Raw genomic sequence first — 19,255 nt, 5'->3', positions numbered from 1 at the left:
TACAGGGTGACACAAAAAAACGGGAACTTTTTAACAATCCAATAAAACCAAGAATGATGGAAGAAAAATATTTTATTCATAGTAATTGAAACCTTAAAACATGCCATTTAAGAAACAATGATGGAATGTTCATTTTTTAAAAATGACTTCCTGTAGATGGCGTCCTCCTGTACGAATGCATCCTTGAAATCTGCTGTTGAGATTCCTCACTGACCGCTGCAACATCTCAGCTGGAATACTGGGAATTTCATCCTGAATTCTCTGTTTTAACTCATCCAGAGTTCTTGGTCGAGTCGTGTACACTTTACTCTTGAGATAGCCCCACAAGAAAAAATCACAAACTGACAAATCTGGCGATCTAGGGGGCCAGGGAACGTTACCGAATCTTGAGATCACACGGTTACCGAACAATTCTCGCACAGCCGCCAATGGTTACTAAAATGGGGGTGTGTTTACTTGCTCAAGGTCACTGTCTCGTAGTGCTGCCACTTGCTCATGTCTGCCAATACGCACTTCAAAACTTCCCGTTTTTTTTGGGTCACCCTGTAATTTTTAAAAAATGAAAATTCCATTGTTTCTTAAATGGCATGTTTTAAGGTTTCAATTCATTCATTCATTCATTTTCTGAACCCGCTACACACACACACACACACACACATATAAACCGGTTTCAATTACTATGAATAAAATATTTTTCTTCCATCACTCTTGGTTTTATTGGATTGCTAAAAAGTTCCCGTTTTTTTGTGTCACCCTGTACTTACATTGTGTAAATTGTAATAATCTAGAGCAGGGGTCTCAAACATGCGGCCCGCCAAAGTTTCCAATGTGGCACGTGGGATGAATTTGCAAAGTGCAAAAATTCCACAGTCAAGGCTGTGGAACTCATTTTAGTTCTGGTTCCACATACAGATCAATATGATCTACAGTAAAATAATAATAGCATAAAAGCCTACGAAAAAGAATGACTCCATATTTTCTTCTCAGTTTGATGTGAAAAAAATATTACACTATGCCTATACATAATGACAACTTCACATTTTTGTCTTTTTTAAAATGCAAAAAATAACATTAAATTATGAAAATAGTTACATTTATAAACTATCCTGAGACAATAAAATGTGAATAATCTGAACAAATATAAACAACCTGAAATGTCTAAAGAAAATTAAGCACAATTTTAACTATTTTCTGCCTGTTACTCAGTATTTAGTGTCTTTGTGGTAGATACTTCAGGGCAAAAATAGGGCTGACAAGCCACTCCAGGACCCACAGAAACTGAAGTCAAGGTTGTCATTGAGACTGATGGACAAACAACAGTGTCTTTGTAGATCTGATCCATAATGCACATGTAGAAATGATAAGTTGAGGCAGAATATTGTTAAAATGGCACTTATTTTTCTTAATAAATTTCAGTTTTTTCAAGTTATTCACATCTTTTTTTTGTTTGGATAGTTTATAAAAGTAAGTATTTTCATAATTTAATGGGGTTTTTTTGCACTAAAACAAAGACAAAAATTTGGAGTTGTCATTATTTATAGATTATTATACAATTATTTTACTGGTCCAGCCCACTGGAGATCAAATCGGGCTGAATGTGGCCCCTGAAAGAAAATGAGTTTGAGACCCCTGATCTAGTGTCTTTTTCAGAACCCTAGTACAATTATAGGGGTTATACTTGTGGACATCTGACTTCCTCATTATCAGCCATGTTTTCTTCTCTGTGCATTTCACACTCACACACACACACACACACACACACACACATATAAATATCATTTAATTCTCCACTTGGGGGAGCCTATTCTCTAAACAACCTACATTTCATGAAACCGACCCCACTGATCAGCTGTGACCTGTGTTTTTGCAGCGTGTAAACACCCTCAAGTTATTACATATCAGATAAAAAGAATTTTCTGTAAAGCTGAAAGATGTGTGCACTTTGACGATCGGCCTTTGGATTTTCACGCTTTTAAAACGTCAGAAACACAAATGTCAGAGCTTTCCGTCTGTAGTGCTGCCTACTCTTTCCTCCGTGACAATACTGAGGGGGCTTCTTTTATCGTCCCTTTTGAAAACAGACAAAAACATGTTCCTGCAAGTGACATCTCAAAGAGAACAAACACCATGGAGCTGCTGACATAAAGTATCAGACGTGCTTCATAGGAAATTTTTTATGTTATATTTCTGCCCCAAAGGCATCACACACCACAATGTGTGTGGAGAATCCTCCTAAATTTAGCTGCAGATCACTCTACATATAATTTAACTTGGGATTTAAGTGCTACAACGGTAAAAAAAAAAAAAAAAAAAAAAAAAAAAAGAATAGAACCAATGTCCCTGTATCTCACCGGCATGTTCTATCAAGAATCAATAACAAGTTGAGAGGTTGTCAGGTTCTGTCTCAGGAGATCAATCTCTCAATAGAAGTGGATGGTACTTTCACTGGAGGAGAACACAACTAATTCAATCCAAGTCCATATGTGACTTCTATCAGTGATCAATAGGAACTATACTGATATCTGCAACCCTTTACATGATATAAACCATCAAAATATGGACCAATAGAAGGAAAGGCACATTTGTAATATTTAAGAAAATCCATCAAAAGTGCAAAAATCAAAATTTCTTAAAGCTGTGAACAAAATTCGAAGACATTGTCCCAAGATACATATAAAAACTGAAATTAATCCGACCGGAAGTTTCATGAGAGAAGATGCTTGAAGAAATTGCAAACAAAGACGACGACAAAGACGACGACAAAGACGATGACAAAGACAACGACAAAGACGATGCCAAAGACGACAACAAAGATGACGACAAAGACAACGGCAACAACAAAGACGACGACGCAGATGATGCGACAAAGGTGGCAAGGAAGACGGCGGCGAAGATGGGGACGAAGACAATGATGACGAAGACAATGATGATGAAGACAATGACAACAAAAACGACAACGATGAAGACAATGATGACGAAGACAATGACGATGAAGACAATGAAGACAAAAACAATGACGACGAGACAATTACGATGACGACAATGACAAAGACAACTACGGACACAGCGCCTTCACAATAGCTCAATGTCTATACTGGTGACCTAAAAAGAGTCACAGATGTGAAGTTTTACGCTATCTTCTTATGCATCATTAGAAACCAGAAGCAACAGTTGTCTTTTTTTTTTTTAAATCATAAATTCTAAACAAGACCGATGCTGAATGTTGAAAAGTAATCACTGATTTTTGCCCAAAACCATCAAGTGTTGCAGCTCTAAAAGTTGATAATGGAAGATTGGAGTGAAGGAACCAAATACGGTAATTTCATTAACCTTGATTTTCTACATGATAATAAAACATTTTGAAAAATTTCACCAAAGTAACAAAGTCTTGTTATGTCCTGCAATAACACACTAAGGCTGAAATGTTGAATTTCAGCGTATTTCTATGAGTTCCCTATAAAGGGTTAAGGCATCCACAATCCACAAGCAGAGGGGGGAGACCCTGGGGAGGGGGAGGTCTGGACCTGCTGCCCCCTCGACCCGGATAAGAGGCAGAAAATGGATGTAAGGACGGATGGATTCATCAATCATGCATGTGTTGTAGGCAGGTGTTAGGAAATCCTGAGACGAGTGCAACGTGGAATTAAGTAAAGGGTTGTAAAGTCAAGCATGTGTAGATGAAGACGAATGAATGGAACTGTTGACGTGCAAAAGGTTGAATAATATTAAAATATATTCAAATAGATACATGGTAATCTATGACACATTCTAAAATATGACCAATACATATATGCAAAAGAGATTTCTAATCTCAGTGGGACTTCCTGGTTAAATAAAGGTAAAATAAAATAAAATAAAATAATAAATAAATAAATAAACGGTGTAGTAGTAGTAGTAGTTTTATTTCGAGCACATAGAATCATCAGATAACAGAATTATACAACATGGTCCAAAAAAAAAAAAATGTTCTGCGCTCGAAAAGGAGTGGGAAGAAGTATAACTTATTAACTCCCACCCCCTTTTTACAAACTAATAATCAAACTAGATCCGCTTCCTTTGCTTTGTTAACAAACATTTCCTTCTGTATATTTTTACAATAACACAAAACATCCACACAAACCATTCATATACATTTTTTTAGTCATCTCACACACAATCACATTTGCGTGATCAACTGTTTTTAATATAGACTATAACACTGGTCAACAACAAATTTATTGTTTAAGTTTTTTGCGCTGATTTAGGATCATTTTGGTGTGCTGAATCCAAAAATCACATTAATTTTGCTCAATCAGGTCAGCTTTCTGAACTATGCTACATATTGGCTTTTTAACATTTTTGCTTACATTTATGGGCATTTTCACATCATATGATACAAAATTCTTTCATATTTCTTGCAATAAACGAGTTCTGAAGATTTTACTTCTGCCAATTTATGATTAATGTTTTTTTTAATATTACAGGTGAATGAAATGGCTTCGACTAGAAGATCTTGCAAAAATAGGAATCAAGTCACAAGTTTCATAAAGTGTGCTTACCAATCTTATTTTGGTATTAAACTTGGTGACCAAGATAAAATTTCAATAAAATAAAATAAAAATAAATAAAATAAAAATCAAATTAGCAAAAAAACCTGACCTGATTGAGAAAAACAGATGTCATTTTTGGATTTAGCGGTGCAAAATGGTCCTAATTCAGTTGAAAAAACCTAGACAGCTTGCAAAAAACATTTTTTGTAACCCAGAGGTATATTTACATGCACTTTAAATATTCACTCCAAATACAACGGTCAATAAATGTGATAATATCTTCTTGTCATGATAACTAATTAACTACAATAATATCTTATGTTATGCATATGGTGTAATAAGGTTATTCAGAAATACTCTGAAATTCCAAATTTCAACTTTAGTGTGTTATTGGAGGACATAAAAAGTCTTTATTAGCCTACTTTTCTGACATTTTCCTAAATTTTTTACTGTTATGTAGAAAAGCAAGGTCAGTGAAGTTACCATATTTAGTTCCTTGCCCTATATGTGGGTTTACAGATTGCCAGTGATCCAAAATAGATGAGATTACATTTTGGAAAAAGTAGGTCCAAGTTCAAATTTCTTCTCCCATTTACTTATAATGGCTGTAATTTCACATGTCTATAAAAAACAGCAATTTTGTTTGGATTTACTTCAAACTTGGCACATATATAGAGGCAAATGATATGCTGACATCAGCACATGCATAGACATGATGACATCAGCTGGATCCATGTCAAAGTAAGCTATAATGTGTGCGAGGGGCGGGGCTTGTTGTGCCTGGCACCCCTTGTTCCTTGTGGTTTATTGTTGGCTTTCGTCTCAGTGTAAGTGCAAATCCTTGGACTTTAACATGTCCAGCTCTTGGCTCCACATTATAAAGTCAGTTGGATGGGATTAAGTTCCGAAAATCCAACATAAGGATTAACAGGATGTTTGCTCCTACATACTGTAAATGGGACTTTAATTGGATGGATTAACTCGGTGGCAGCCAATTAGGACTCGACACTGACTTAGATTTACGCACAATTTAATCCATATCATGCATCTTTTCACTATTAGATGCATGAGTCCAAATATTTGGGTTAAAATCAGTTAAAGTGTATTAATGACGTCCCCAAAGAGCAACGATGTCTTCAGATCAGAGCCTCTTTTCTTCTGTTTTATGCGTCGTATTCTGATTTCCTTGAAGGCCATGTCGTTATGGTGTTAGAGGACAGTGTGTTGTTGGAACGTCCACTCCAGTCCAGCGGCGTTAATCCAGGTGTGGATGTGGGTGTGTGCCACTCATCTGTCTCCAGCGAGGGTTTTAAGAGGGATAGAATTAGAGGAAGAATAGCTTTCAAGTGTGGATTAGGCTTAAGCCGGGTCTCTAAGGGTCATTATTCAATAGCTGCTGAGTGGCATCAGGACCTTTGCTTAAAGCTCAGCAGAGAGCGGCGCCTCCGAGTGTAATAACAGGCAGATGGAGCCGCTCCTGGGCTCTGAATTGTTATGGAATAATGAGAGATTTAATTCTTGAGAAACTTCGTCTGCTTTATGCCTTCTCTGTGTTTTCACCTCTTCATGTGTGTCCGGACGTAGGTAAACATTCAGGATTCAGTGTTCACCAAAACAGCATTAATATTACACCAAATTCTCCACAGACAGCTGAACTCATAAACAGAAAAGCAGAGTCCGTTCTGAACAGGATTTCTGGAGAATCACAGGATGATAATGATGAAGTTTTCTTTTGTCCGTAGGGTTTATTTTGGTTACTTTGCCAACTAAAACACAAACGGTTTCATGTTATTTCAACCTCATTTTGCTCGTGTATGTTTGGTTTTCACTAGAGATGCACCGATACCACTTTTTTCCAGACCAAGTACAAGTACAAGTACTTAGATTTGAGTACTTGCCGATACCGAGTAGCGATATGGGTACTTAATAATCCCATTCCAATTCTTAGTTCCTTTTGTAAATGTGCTTTATTGTCGTTGTCATTAGTCTGACTGGAACAAAGTGCTGCTACTGACATTTAATGTGTTGGAATGAGCGTTTGTCAATTAATCCACCAGGGGGCGCCGTTCTTAACTAACTATACTGGACAAATACTAGGAAGAAGAGGAAAGTTTTTTGAGAAGAAAAAAGTCAGTAATAAACATGGAGCCAACAAAGGCAACACTAATGTGATACAATTATTGCAGCGTTTTCTCTGGTAAGGTTCAAAAGCGAAGCTTCAGCAGGTAGAGAAAAGATAAATAGCGATAAATTTCATTTTCACTTCCGCTGGCGGTGGTCTGCACTGCTCCGCACCTCCATAGTATTATAAATAGGACGGGGTAGCTGTCATAAATGTGTCAGTAGTTTTTCTCTAACTCACACAGTGGCTCTTTGAACAGATCCTCTACCTCCACGGCTCTGCTGGTATTCTCCGTCTGGGTACTCATCTGCCAGCACCTGGAAAACAGATGGAATGTACACAGAGGACGGACAGAACACCCCGTCTGTATCTGTCTGTGTCTGTAACATTACTTGCAGTCAGCGTTACTTTTATCACCGTCATTTATTTTGAAAAATCTCCACACTCCACACACATTATTCCTCCTCCTCGTACCTGCTGTACTGAACTGTGAATGTCACATGGCCGTAAGTGGTATCGGTGTAGCTGTATCAGATTACTTTTACGAGTACAAGTATACACACTGAGTATAGGAGCCGATGCCCGATACTGGTTTTGGATCGGTGCATCCCTGGTTTTCACAAAAGGTTTTATCAATATCCCTAATGTTTGTAGAACTGAGAATAAATGTTTCTTGATGCCACATTATGTATGTTGTAATAATAGTACATTTTATTTATAGGCGCCTTTTCTTGGCACTCAAGGACACCGTACAATAAACAGGAGAATATAAAACAAGCAATAAAACAGAGTAAAAAGCAAAAGGCAGGTTAAAAATTGGTTAAGTGGTCCTAAACAGATGGGTTTTGAGTTTGGATTTGAGGAGAGGGAGTGAAGTGATATTTCTGAGCTCTGGTAATTGCATTTTTGCAAAATTGAAGAGATTCATTTGACTTTTGGTGTTTCTGTAAACATTTTCATATGCAACCCTTCAAAATGTGCATTAAATGTGTTTATTGGAGTTGTATGATCTGCTGTTACCGGGTCTTTTATGGAATATACCTATTTGGCAGTAAGGACAGTCAGATTTGGCTTAGTTTTAACCTAAGATGGAAAAGAATTTCAATGTTAATAAAAATCTTAAGAACTGTCGCAAAATTGTTCTGCGTTAGGATCAAGGTTGATACTGATTTGATCACATCCTGGATGAACCATAATGAGCCAGAGCCATGGACTGAATATATAATGGATATATAATTACTGCATGAAGGAACCATGACTCCATCCATTGGTTCCTGTCCTGCCGTTCCAAAGCCAGTAATTAATGATTTGGCTCTGACCATTTGGGCTGTTCTGAGCCAGAAGTGACCATTTTTGGATAAAAGGGCGAAGCTACAGGAGTCCAAAGGGTCAGCGGTGAGTTAATGCGAAGTGCTAGTTTACTCAAGACTCAGTAAAGACAGTACCATCAAGCACTGCAAAATAACGGTGGAACGTACTGACCAACTGCAGTGGAAGTCGTTGTCAGAAAAAAATGGGTTTTACTACCCTCTTAAGCCCGGTACTGGGGGCATCCATAGTTCCATCTCTGTTGCCATGGTAATGCAATGCAATGTTTGTAGAAATATAGGCCTACACATTCTACACATCCACATAACAAGAGGAATGTCAGCTAAAAGTTCAACAAAACCAACTGTCAGAAAGCTAAACACAACTCAAACACCAAGCATTTACTAGGGATGCAACAGTACTTGGAACTGGAAAACACCAAACCATTTAGTCCGCCCTGCACGGGACAATCTGCCCTTGTGGACCACGGTTTTTCAGTTTTGCAATCGATATTGCATTGGCGCTTCATACACTGTTTACAGGCCACTGAGTGTGTGTGCCTGACAGACAGGTGAAAGCCCGCCCCTGCAAGTTAATGTCCAATCACTGTTGTGCCTCCACAGCAGTGACTGGTGGGTTTGGCTTTAAAACTCACAAAGGTTTAAGTTGCTCCACTGTCACATCTCATCTGTGCAATAATGCGCCGCAACTTGTACCTCTCTCTCTCTCTGGACATGCATGTGAGCGTGCAGCGTGGGGAAGCCCCGCCCCTCAGTGACAGACAGCAGACAGAGAAGCAGCACAGCAGTCAACACACAATACTGTGACACGCCATTACAAGGAAATGGTGCGTTTTTATACCGCTGTTTTCTTTTACATCCCTATGCAGAACAGGAGTTTATTTATTAAAAAATAAATAAAACGGGCACTTTTTTCAAAGAGGCAAAAAGGGTAGGGGTTCAAGCCCCCTTTGGGCCCTATGTGTGCACGCCTGTTTTATACAACTGTATACAGATAGTCAAAGAACAAGAAAGGGTTCTATTGTTCAGTACAGAAAGTGTTTTATTCAGTACAGTGATGTAATTTGTTCCTGCTGTAAAATTCAGTTTTTGCTGACAATCCAAATAAAAATGCAATTTTGGGAGAAAAAAAACAGTTCTCTTTATGCGCTGTTGCACCCCTAGCATTTACATGGTCAAACATCTGAAACAAGCCAACAGTCTAACGCTACCATATGTCATGAATCATGTCAGAAAACTGACCAATAAGACAAACTTTGCAGCTCTGAGCTAACACTTAACAGATCTTATTATTAATGCAAAAACAAGTTGGATTTAGAGCTGTACAATCCATAATTTACCAGAAGCTGAATAAAAACTAAACCTGGAGGAGCTGGTTTTCATGAATGAAGCTGGTTTGAATTCTATTCTGTATTGAAATGTACCAACGCTGTATCACACAGACGCAGGATGGAAACAGGGTGGGCTAAATAAACAGATCTGCTCTTTCACCACTTTCCCCTTCAGTTGCTTCATGCTGCCGTACAGCTTCGTGGTTGAACAGATGAATCCAGATGGACAGAAGTATTAAACCAGGACAGAATAAAACAAAGCACACACTTCCATGTGAGTCTGAAGTCGCTGATGCTTCTGTTGGACTCGACTGACTGAGCTTAAACCAGGATCAGACACAAACCCTGGGCTCGGGGCTTCTGATCGTCCGTTGGTTTGTCAGGATCATGCACACTTCTGACTGTCACGCAAATTCAACCAGAATTTTCTACCAGAGCAGCTTCCTCTCATTCTAAAGCCCACGGTGGTCGGGACAGATGGAGGATTTCCTCTGGTCCTTCATGGTTTGATACTTGTGCCTGTCACCTAGTCATCAACTATTTTTCATTTTGATCAGTGATAGTTTGAGTATATATTCATTTTCTGTCTTCTTTCTTGTCATTGTGTATCAAAGTCAGTAATAACATTAATTAAGTGACAAAATAATCAGTAGCTGCCACCTTAAAAGTGTTCATATCTTAGTTCATGCTGCACAATTATGGATTTTGTTCAATAAAATTAATCAAAAGTGCAACCTTCCATGACACAAAAACGTCCCTCACAAATTTTTGTTTTAAATATTTTTTTGCTGATAATACTGGTCTACAAGTAAAATACCTCTAGAATAAAAGTATCAAAACTTTACCAGGTTTGTGTCACTAACAAACACAAATTCAGTCCTCAAATCTCTAAGGCAAGAAATTTATAAAATACTATGTATCAGTGAATTAGTAAATATTTTCATAATTTCATAGACTTTTATTAGTAAATAAATTGCAAAAACAAAGCCAAATGAACAAAAAATAACCAAATAATTAAGAAAATAAAAAGATAACCTAGAAAAATTAAAAAAATAAAAATTATTTTAAAAAATGGGAAAATAATCATTGCAAAGAGCAAAAATGAAGAAAATAATGGGGAAAATAAACAATAAAATGAACAAATAATGAACAAAATGAACAGAGTAATGAGGGAAATTTAAAAATTATCCAAAAAAAAAAAAAAATGTGGAAAATAAAAAGCTAAGATAAATAGTATATGTATACTTTAATAATGCTTTGTCATATACACTGAAAACATCAGCTAGCCAGCACTTTGGTCATTTGTTTTCAATTTATTTATTTTTTTTAAAGTATGTCAAATTTAGCACATTTAATCTCTGAGACAGATAATTCATTAAATATCATATGTCAATGAACTGTAAGTATTTTAATAGTTCCATAGACTTTTATTGGCAAATAAAATGCAAAAACAAAACCAAATGAACAAAATAACTGAGAAAATTAAAAGAATAATCAAGAAAGTTAAAATAATAATAAAAAACATGGGGGAAATAATCATTAAAATGAGCAAAAATGAAGAAAATGAAGAAGGAAATGGTAAAAAAAAAAAAAAAAAAAAATCAAAAAATGGGGAAAACAAATGAGCAAAAGAAAACAAAAACTTTACCATATACACTGAAACCATCAGATAAACAGCACTTTGATCATTTGTTTTCAGTTCGTCTTATTCAAATATGTAAAATTTTGCACATTTACCCTAATCTCTCTGAGGCAGATAATTTGTTGAAAATAAATAAATTTGTAGACCAGTGTAAGAGTAAGTTATTAATCCTAATTTTTTCAGAGAGTATCCCTTTGAGCCTGAGCCGAAATAAAGTTATTTCCTTTTTCTTTTGCAGCCGAGGCTGTAATAAAACACAACACACATCTTCTGGTGAAGGTTTGTCCATCAAAACATAACAACGCAGATAAAAGCACCACATAAAACCACTAGAACAGGGGTGTCAAACTCATTTTCTTCCGGGGCCCACATTCAGCCCAATTTAATCTGCAGTGGGCCGGACCAGTAAAATAATAGCATGATAGCCAATAAATAATGGCAACTCCAAATTGTTTTAGTGCAAAAAAAGACATTCAATTATGCCAATACTGACGTTTACAAACTATCCAAACAAAAAGGATGTGAATAACATGAAAAAGATTAAATTTGTTAAGAAATATAAGTACAATTTTATCAATATTATGCCTCGACTTCTTCCTCGACATCATTTATACATATGCATTACAGATCAGATCTACAAAGGCACAAAATATTTAGTAACAGGCAGAATATTGTTAAAATTGCACTTAATTTTCTTTAGACATTTCAGGTTGTTAATATTTGTTCAGGTTATTCACATTTTATTGTTAAAGGACTGTTCGTTAACGTAAACATTTTCATAATTTAATGTTTTTTACAGTAAATCAAAGAGAAAAAAAAAATTGGTGTTGTCATTATTTATAGATTATTATGATAGTATTTTTGAGTTTGATGCCCTAACTTGCACTTTGTAAATTCATCCCATGGGCCAGATTGGAACCTTTGGCGGGCCAGTTTTGGCCCCTGGGCTGCATGTTTGACACCTGTGCTGTAGAAGATCCTTCTCTAAAAAAAAATAACAAAAAAGTAGAGGTGATATTTTGTCATTTTTGGGGGGTTTTCCTACAAAAAAACACAGCAGTGACATCCTCTGAACATGTTTGACTGATCAGAAAAAAAGACGAACTCAAACTCCTGGATCATATCTTTACATATTTCCCAGACGAGTCTTGCATATTTGCTGTGTCACTTCAGTTCTAATGCAAAAAAAAAAGGCTTGTGAAGCCACTGTTTCCTCATGTCAGCGACCGTCTTCAGCCTTAGTCATTGTCAGTTCCTCTAAGTGGCGACTGAAGAGGGAACAGTTTAAGGGGAAGATAAGATAGTGATCAAGCTGTTAACACTGATACAGCAGGGACTTTGCATCGTCATTGCCCTGTTGGGTGAAAAAAAAGGTACCAATGTTCCTGTGTCTCACCAGCCTGTTCTATCAAGAATCAACAAGTTGAATTTGTGAGGTGGTCGGTTTCTGTTCTACGTTAGTGTCCTGTGGTCTTAATGCAGGAGATCAATCTCCAATAGAAGTGCATGGAGAAGAGTCAGTCAAAGTCCATATATGATCTCCTATCAGTGATCAATAGGAACTACAGACAAGAAAAACATGATTAGACCATCAAAGTCATCAGAAACAATGGTTATGCAATCAAGTGCTAACTCCTGTGTGTATCAGAAAATGAGGTGTAGAACAAACATAAAAAGTCACAGTATCTCTGTCAGAGGGGTAGATCTGTGGAATAATCTGGAGCAAAACTTAAAAATGTCGTCTTCAATTTGTGCATTTAAAAGGATGTATGAATCCACTATAATAATATGGATGTTGTAACCGTATAATGTAACTGTATGTTGTAACTATGTGTTGTGCTGCCTCTTGGCCAGGACTCCCTTGGAAAAGAGGTTCTTAATCTCAATGGGATTTTCTTCCTGGTTAAATAAAGGTTAAATAAAATAAAATAAATAAAATAATAAAAGACAGCACATTATCTGAATAAGTGAATATCTAGTTATAACACAGAAGTATGCATAAAATAAGATATTATTGTAATTAATTAATTGTCACGATAAGTAGATATCACATTTATTGATTATTGTATTTGGAGTGAATATTTAAAATGCATATAAATATTATAGTTTATACTAAAAACGGTTGATTATCCAAGTTTGATTGTGTGTGATGTGACCAAAAAAGTGTATGTGAATGGTTTGTGTGGATGTTTGTGTTATTGTACAAATATACAGAAGAAAATGTGTGTTAACAAAGCAAAGGAAGTGGATTTAATTTAATTATTAGTTTGTAAAAAGGGATGGGAGTCAATAAGTTCTATTTCTTCCCACTCCTTTTTGAGTGCAGAAAAATTTTGTTTGACCATGTTGTATGGTTCTGTGTTATCTGATGATGCTGTGTTAAAAATAAAACTACACTACTACTACTACTACTACTACTACTGTCATGTGACCAAAACAGACAGAAAAGAAAACATGGAATGCCTAAAAGCACTGTTTTTGTCAGTACAATGCTATAGATACTGATGGAACTCTGGGCAAATCCCATGCATCGAAGCCTGTTTATTTTTTAACGTGCAGATTCCCCACTTGAAAGAGACCAGTCGAATCCATGTATCATTCATTCTTTTCATATTCAATTGAGAATCCACCGTCGGAAAATGAAAAAAATGACTCGTTATTTCATTAATCCCATACAAATCAAAAATTAAAAAAACGAGTTGTTAAAGTTATGAAAATAAAAATGCCTTTAAATTTTGAGAATATGTTCTTAGGTAAACGACCAGGTGGTATAAAAGGATTTTGTAAAACATATCTGTGGAATATCATGTTGATTGCCAGCAAAAAAGTGATCACTAGGAAATGGTTGACAGACAAGACACCCTCACTGGACGAATGGAAAGACCTTGTTAAAGAAATCACTCAAATGGAAGAACTCCTCTTTACACTAAGAGTGGACCATGACAAATTCAAGGAATGCTGGAGACCGTGGATAGACTTTATAAATGCTTAAAAAGAACGTACTTGACACCCATTGTTCAATTGCTACTCAATTGTTCTCTTTGTTTGTTTTCTTTGTTTTTTGTCTTGTTTTATAAAAAAACAAAACTATCAATGTATAAAACATGTAAATTTTGCATTATAAACCAAATAAAAACTTGAATTAAAAAAAAAAACGAGTTGTTTTTCATTTTTCGATTCCCAAAATGTACCTGAGAGAATAAAAAGATATTCAAAAAATAGCAGCTTTTTACCATATTACATAAAGATTTTCTGTATAAAAAATAAAAAAAAAAAAGTTCTATCTGAAAAGTAGTTTCTCTTTTATCTCAGTAAAAATTTATTTTTAAAATAGACCCAAAGATCTTCCGCACTAAGTGGCGACTGAAGAGGAAACAGTTTAAGGGGAAGATCAAATAATGATCAAGCTGTTAACACTGATACAGCAGGGACTTTGCATCGTCATTGCCCTGTTGGGTGAAAAAAAAGGTACCAATGTTTGTGTCTCACCAGCCTGTTCTATCAAGAATCAGTAAGTTGAATTTGTGAGGTTGTCGGCTTCTGTTCTACGTTAGTGTCCTGTGGTCTTGATGCAGGAGATCAATCTCCAATAGAAGTGAGCAGGACTTTGACTGGAGAAGAGTCAATCAAAGTCCATATATGACTTCCTATCAGTGATCAATAGGAACTACAGTCGAGGAAAACATGATTAGACCACTAAAAGTCATCAAAAACAATGGTTATGCAATCAAGTGCTAAGTACTGTGCGTATCAGAAAATGAAGTGTAGAACAAACAAATATACCTATAAAACATAAACATACCTCGGAGAGAATAAAAAGATATTCGTAAAATAGTAGCTTTTTACCTTATTACATGCAGATTTTCTGTATAAAAATAATTTTAAAAATGTGCTTGATCTGAAAAGTAGTTTCCCTTTTATCTCAGTAAATATTTATTTTTAAAATAGGCCCCAAGTGTTTCCACACTTGCGTCATAGCATTCGTCTACATCTGGTTTTAATTTATAGCCCTTCTGACCTGTTTTTAGTCCAGTTTCATAGAAGCATCCATTTATGAAAGTTTTACACTGAAACATACAGTCACTGAAAAATGATTAGACCATCAAAAGTCATCAAAAACAATGCTTATGCAGCTCAGTCCTAACTCCTGTGTGTATCATGTGACTAAAACAGACACAAAAGAAAACATGGAATGTCTAAAAGCACTGTTTTTGTCAGTACAATGATATAGATATTGATGGAAGAACTGAAGTGATTTTGGTTATTATCAAGAAAACATGGAAAATGGATAGATATCAGCTCTGAAATTAAACTACTATGAGTTATTTTTGTTGTTATCATTATATTTGTCCGAACAAATGGACCTTTAGTTGTAGCAGGCATTAAAATGAACAAGAAATTGAAGAAAACAAGGGTGATCTAATAATTTTTTCTGCGACTGTATGACTTCTTATCAGTGCTCAATCGTAACTATATTGATATCTCAAACCATTTATATGTTATAACCCATCAAAACATGGACCATTACTGGAAGGGTAAAATTGTAATATTTCAAAAATTAGTCAAAAATTCAAAAATTAAAAATTGGCAAAACTGAATTTGTAGACATTGTCCCAAAGAAGCTACATAAAAAAAATTGACAATAATCCAACCAGTACAACCAGCACCTACATCCACTGTCCATGGGTTTTACTGGTGCATCAGTTTTATACAAGATGAATGTTTATATTTAATCTGTGATTTACCACAAATTTCATATAATAATTCTATGCATTTTTCAGAGAAAATTCCTGTTTTAATTCACTGATCATGTAGATGTTCATAAAAGTTCAGAGTAAATTCAAAGGATATTATATCAAAATAGAGAAAACTGAAGAAAATCAGACTTTTTTGGTAAAATATTAACATAAAAAAGCATCTTCCACTGTTATTTTCAACCCTTAAAGACCAATTTTTGTGGCAAATTACATTTTTTTTCTCTACATCTAACCTTATGTAATTTATTACCATTTATTGTAATATTATTTTCTGCATTTTGCATTTTCAGTGAGAACCAAGTATTTTCTTATAATTAATTTACTGATCATTTAGATGTTCATAGAAGTTCACAGGTGATTACATCAGAAACAAAAAAAAAAGAAGAAAAAAATTAGACTTTTCAGTAAAATATTATGAACTGAACATAAACCCAGTGTGTCCATCCACTGTCATTGATCCAAATTCATGGGTTTACTGGTGAATCAATGTTGTAGAAGATGACGGTGTTTCCACGGTAACTACGGAGCCTCTGAACGTCCAAATGGGTCATATCTGATGACCATGAAAAGATGAAGAACTGCATTTTACACCAATTATTTCAATTTAATAAAAGGATTAGTGCTTCAGAAGTTCTTAAACATTTTAGATCAGTAGATGTTTTCACTCACTGGTGGATATTTAGGTCTTTGAAGGTTAAATAATAATTTTTAAAAATTAAATTTGCATTTGACACAGATTTTCCTCTAAAACAAACAAAAAATGCAGAAAACTATTGTTTATATGGAAGGAAGGTCTGATTTTGCATTGACAGAATCTGCAAAAGCGACCAAACTACTGATCAAATTAGATTTATTCAGAATACGACTTTACTTCAAGCTCAACTACATGTAAATCACAAGGAATATTGACTTTTTCAGTAAAATCTATGACTCCATGAAAAGATGAAGAACTGTATTTTACACCAATTATTTACATGTATTGATAGGATTAATGGATCAACAGGTATTAAACATTTTGCTTTAAGTTTTGGGGGGTTAGAGACACTTCCATCTGAAATAATCCTGAGTCACTTCTGCTTTAGAATGGTTTAGGCCGGAGTTTGCCTGTAAAGTCCAATTACTTCCGACGCAGCTGTGATTCAACTGACCACAGTGTGTCGGTATAAAAAACACAGACTTCGACACTCACAACGTACTTGAAAAACGTACTGTTTGAAAAACGTCGACTCAGTGAAAAGGTAAGAACAAAACCTCTCAAACCCAGTTGGTTCCATATATACACTGCAAAAATCTGAATCTTACCAAGTGTATTTTTCTCATTTCTACTCAAAATATCTTATCGCACTTTAAATAAGACATCATCTAGAGTAACTTTTCAGTGAGATAGAAGAACTTATTTTTTGACAATAGATCCGGAAAATCTTATTTCAAGAAATGTAAGTAAATTTAGTAAGAAGTAAAAAAAAAAAAAAAAAATCTGCCAATGGAACAATTGAAAATTATCTTGGTAAGATTTCTTGAAATAAGATTTTTTTTTTTTTTTTTGCTTGAAGTATGCAAAAAAAATGTTGAATTAAGTAAAAAAAAAAAAAATCTGCCAATGGAATAAGTGAAAATTATTTTAAGTGTGATGAAATATTTTGATTAGGGATGAGAAAAATACACTTGGTGAGATTTTTTTTTTGCCGTGAACAGTTGTCATTTATTTGTGGATGTTTTGCAGGATGAGGTGCGCTGTGATCTTCCTGGTGTTGTCCTTGGTCGTCTTAATGGCTGAACCTGGAGAAGGCTTCTTTCACATCAGTATGTTTTATTTAATTAATTACATCATTAACGTGGAGTATTTGAGTATTTTTTTTACTCAGGATAGACAATATGATCGACAGATAAGATGCCAAGAGACAAAAAGTTTCTGCTTTTGTTGTTTTCAGGTTGTTCTTAAAGGTGCGGGAGACTTTCGTGACCAATTTTTCATCAAATCTGTCAAACCTCAGTCATATCCTCAGTATCATGAATCTGTAAGTCTGTCTGTGATTACTCACCTGAATCTCTTGCATTACAGTGAACAATTTCGAAGTGCCGTCCACCATAAACAAATACCATGTGTTTGCATCCAGAGCCGCGAGGTAACTCGGGCATCTTCGTAATTTTTTGTCGCGATGTGCGTTGTGGCAAATGGAGGCTTGCACTGCCGCTGCCGGGAGATTCGCACTGCCTCTGTTTCCCACAATGCACTTCGCGAAAAAAATTTCCGAAGATGCCCGAGTTACCTCCCGGATCTGAATGTAAACACATGGTATTTGTTTATGGTGGATGGCACTTCGAAATTGTTCTCTGTAATGCAAGAAATTCAAGTGAGTACTCACAGACAGACTTACAGATTCATGATACTGAGGATATGACTGAGGTTTGACACATCTGATGAAAAATAGGTCACGACAGTTTCCCGCATCTTCAAGTATCATCCTTGTAATACTTAAAATATTTCACTTGATTTTGTTTTATTTATTTATTCTTTCACAATATTTTCACCGGTATTCAAGTTTTATAATGAAAGATAAACAAAGTAAATCATAGCATAAATAAAGAACATGAATCAAAACAACACAAACATTCATACATACACCCATTCACATTCACATTGATTTTATAAATTATTTCAATTGCAGTACAAACTATTAACATCTATTGCTTGATTGTGTGATGATGTGTTGAGTTTTAATGCAACTCTTTTTTTTTTTTCTTTTTTTTCAGTTGGCCACTTGGTTCACGGGTAAAGCCTCTGAATATATCCTGTATTTCTAATTCTTATACAATGTTATGCTTTTGTGCTGATTTTTTTTCTTCTTTATTTTTTCCTCGACTAGGATTATCCATGGGAAGGTGGTGAAAGTGGCTGACGAACAGGAGCAGCTGGACAAACGTGGCATCGATTACAACCCGGGGCCAAAATTCAACCGTTGATTTTCCTTCTCTACGAAGAGTTCCGGGGCCACAGTTCTTGTTTTTTAACAAAAGAAACCGAAAGTAGAGAAAATGCTTTTGACTTGACTTGATATGATGTAAGAAGATTGGATTAAAAAATAAAAAAACGGAAATAAAATCACATTGCAAGATGAGAAAAATGCTCTCCGGTGTTTTATTTCAAAATATGTTTTAGCTTCAAATAAATAACAAAAGTTGCTCAATTACTCTTTATATCTGTGGTCAAACTAACATTACACAACCTTTCTGGTTCTGTCTGTTACAGTAGATAAAAGAGTAAAAAATAACAAAAAAAAAAAAAGATGTCATTAACTGAACCTAAAACCAAGCATCTCCATCCACTGTTATTAATCCAACTCCATGGGTTTTACTGGTGAATCAATGTTATAAAGGATGAATGTTTATACTTACTCTGTGATTTATCACAAATTTCATATAAGAATTCTATGCATTTAGCATTTTTCAGTGAAAATCGGGTATTTTCAGATATTTAATTTAGTGATCATTTAGATATTCATAGAAATTCACAAGTTATTATATCAGAAATAGAGAAAACTGAAG

The 19,255-nt window shown here is 35.2% G+C and overlaps 1 protein-coding gene across 1 annotated transcript in view; it reads right to left on the bottom strand.

Moving 5' to 3' along the window:
• LOC115414978 (exostosin-1a) overlaps positions 1-19,255 on the bottom strand; it is a 533,740-nt gene that overhangs the window by 258,148 nt on the left and 256,337 nt on the right. The gene's annotated exons all lie outside the window — the stretch shown is intronic.

Source organism: Sphaeramia orbicularis, chromosome 24, assembly GCF_902148855.1.
Source record: "Sphaeramia orbicularis chromosome 24, fSphaOr1.1, whole genome shotgun sequence".
NCBI classification, from domain to species: Eukaryota; Metazoa; Chordata; class Actinopteri; order Kurtiformes; family Apogonidae; genus Sphaeramia; species Sphaeramia orbicularis.
This window is presented reverse-complemented; position numbering and strand designations above follow the sequence as displayed.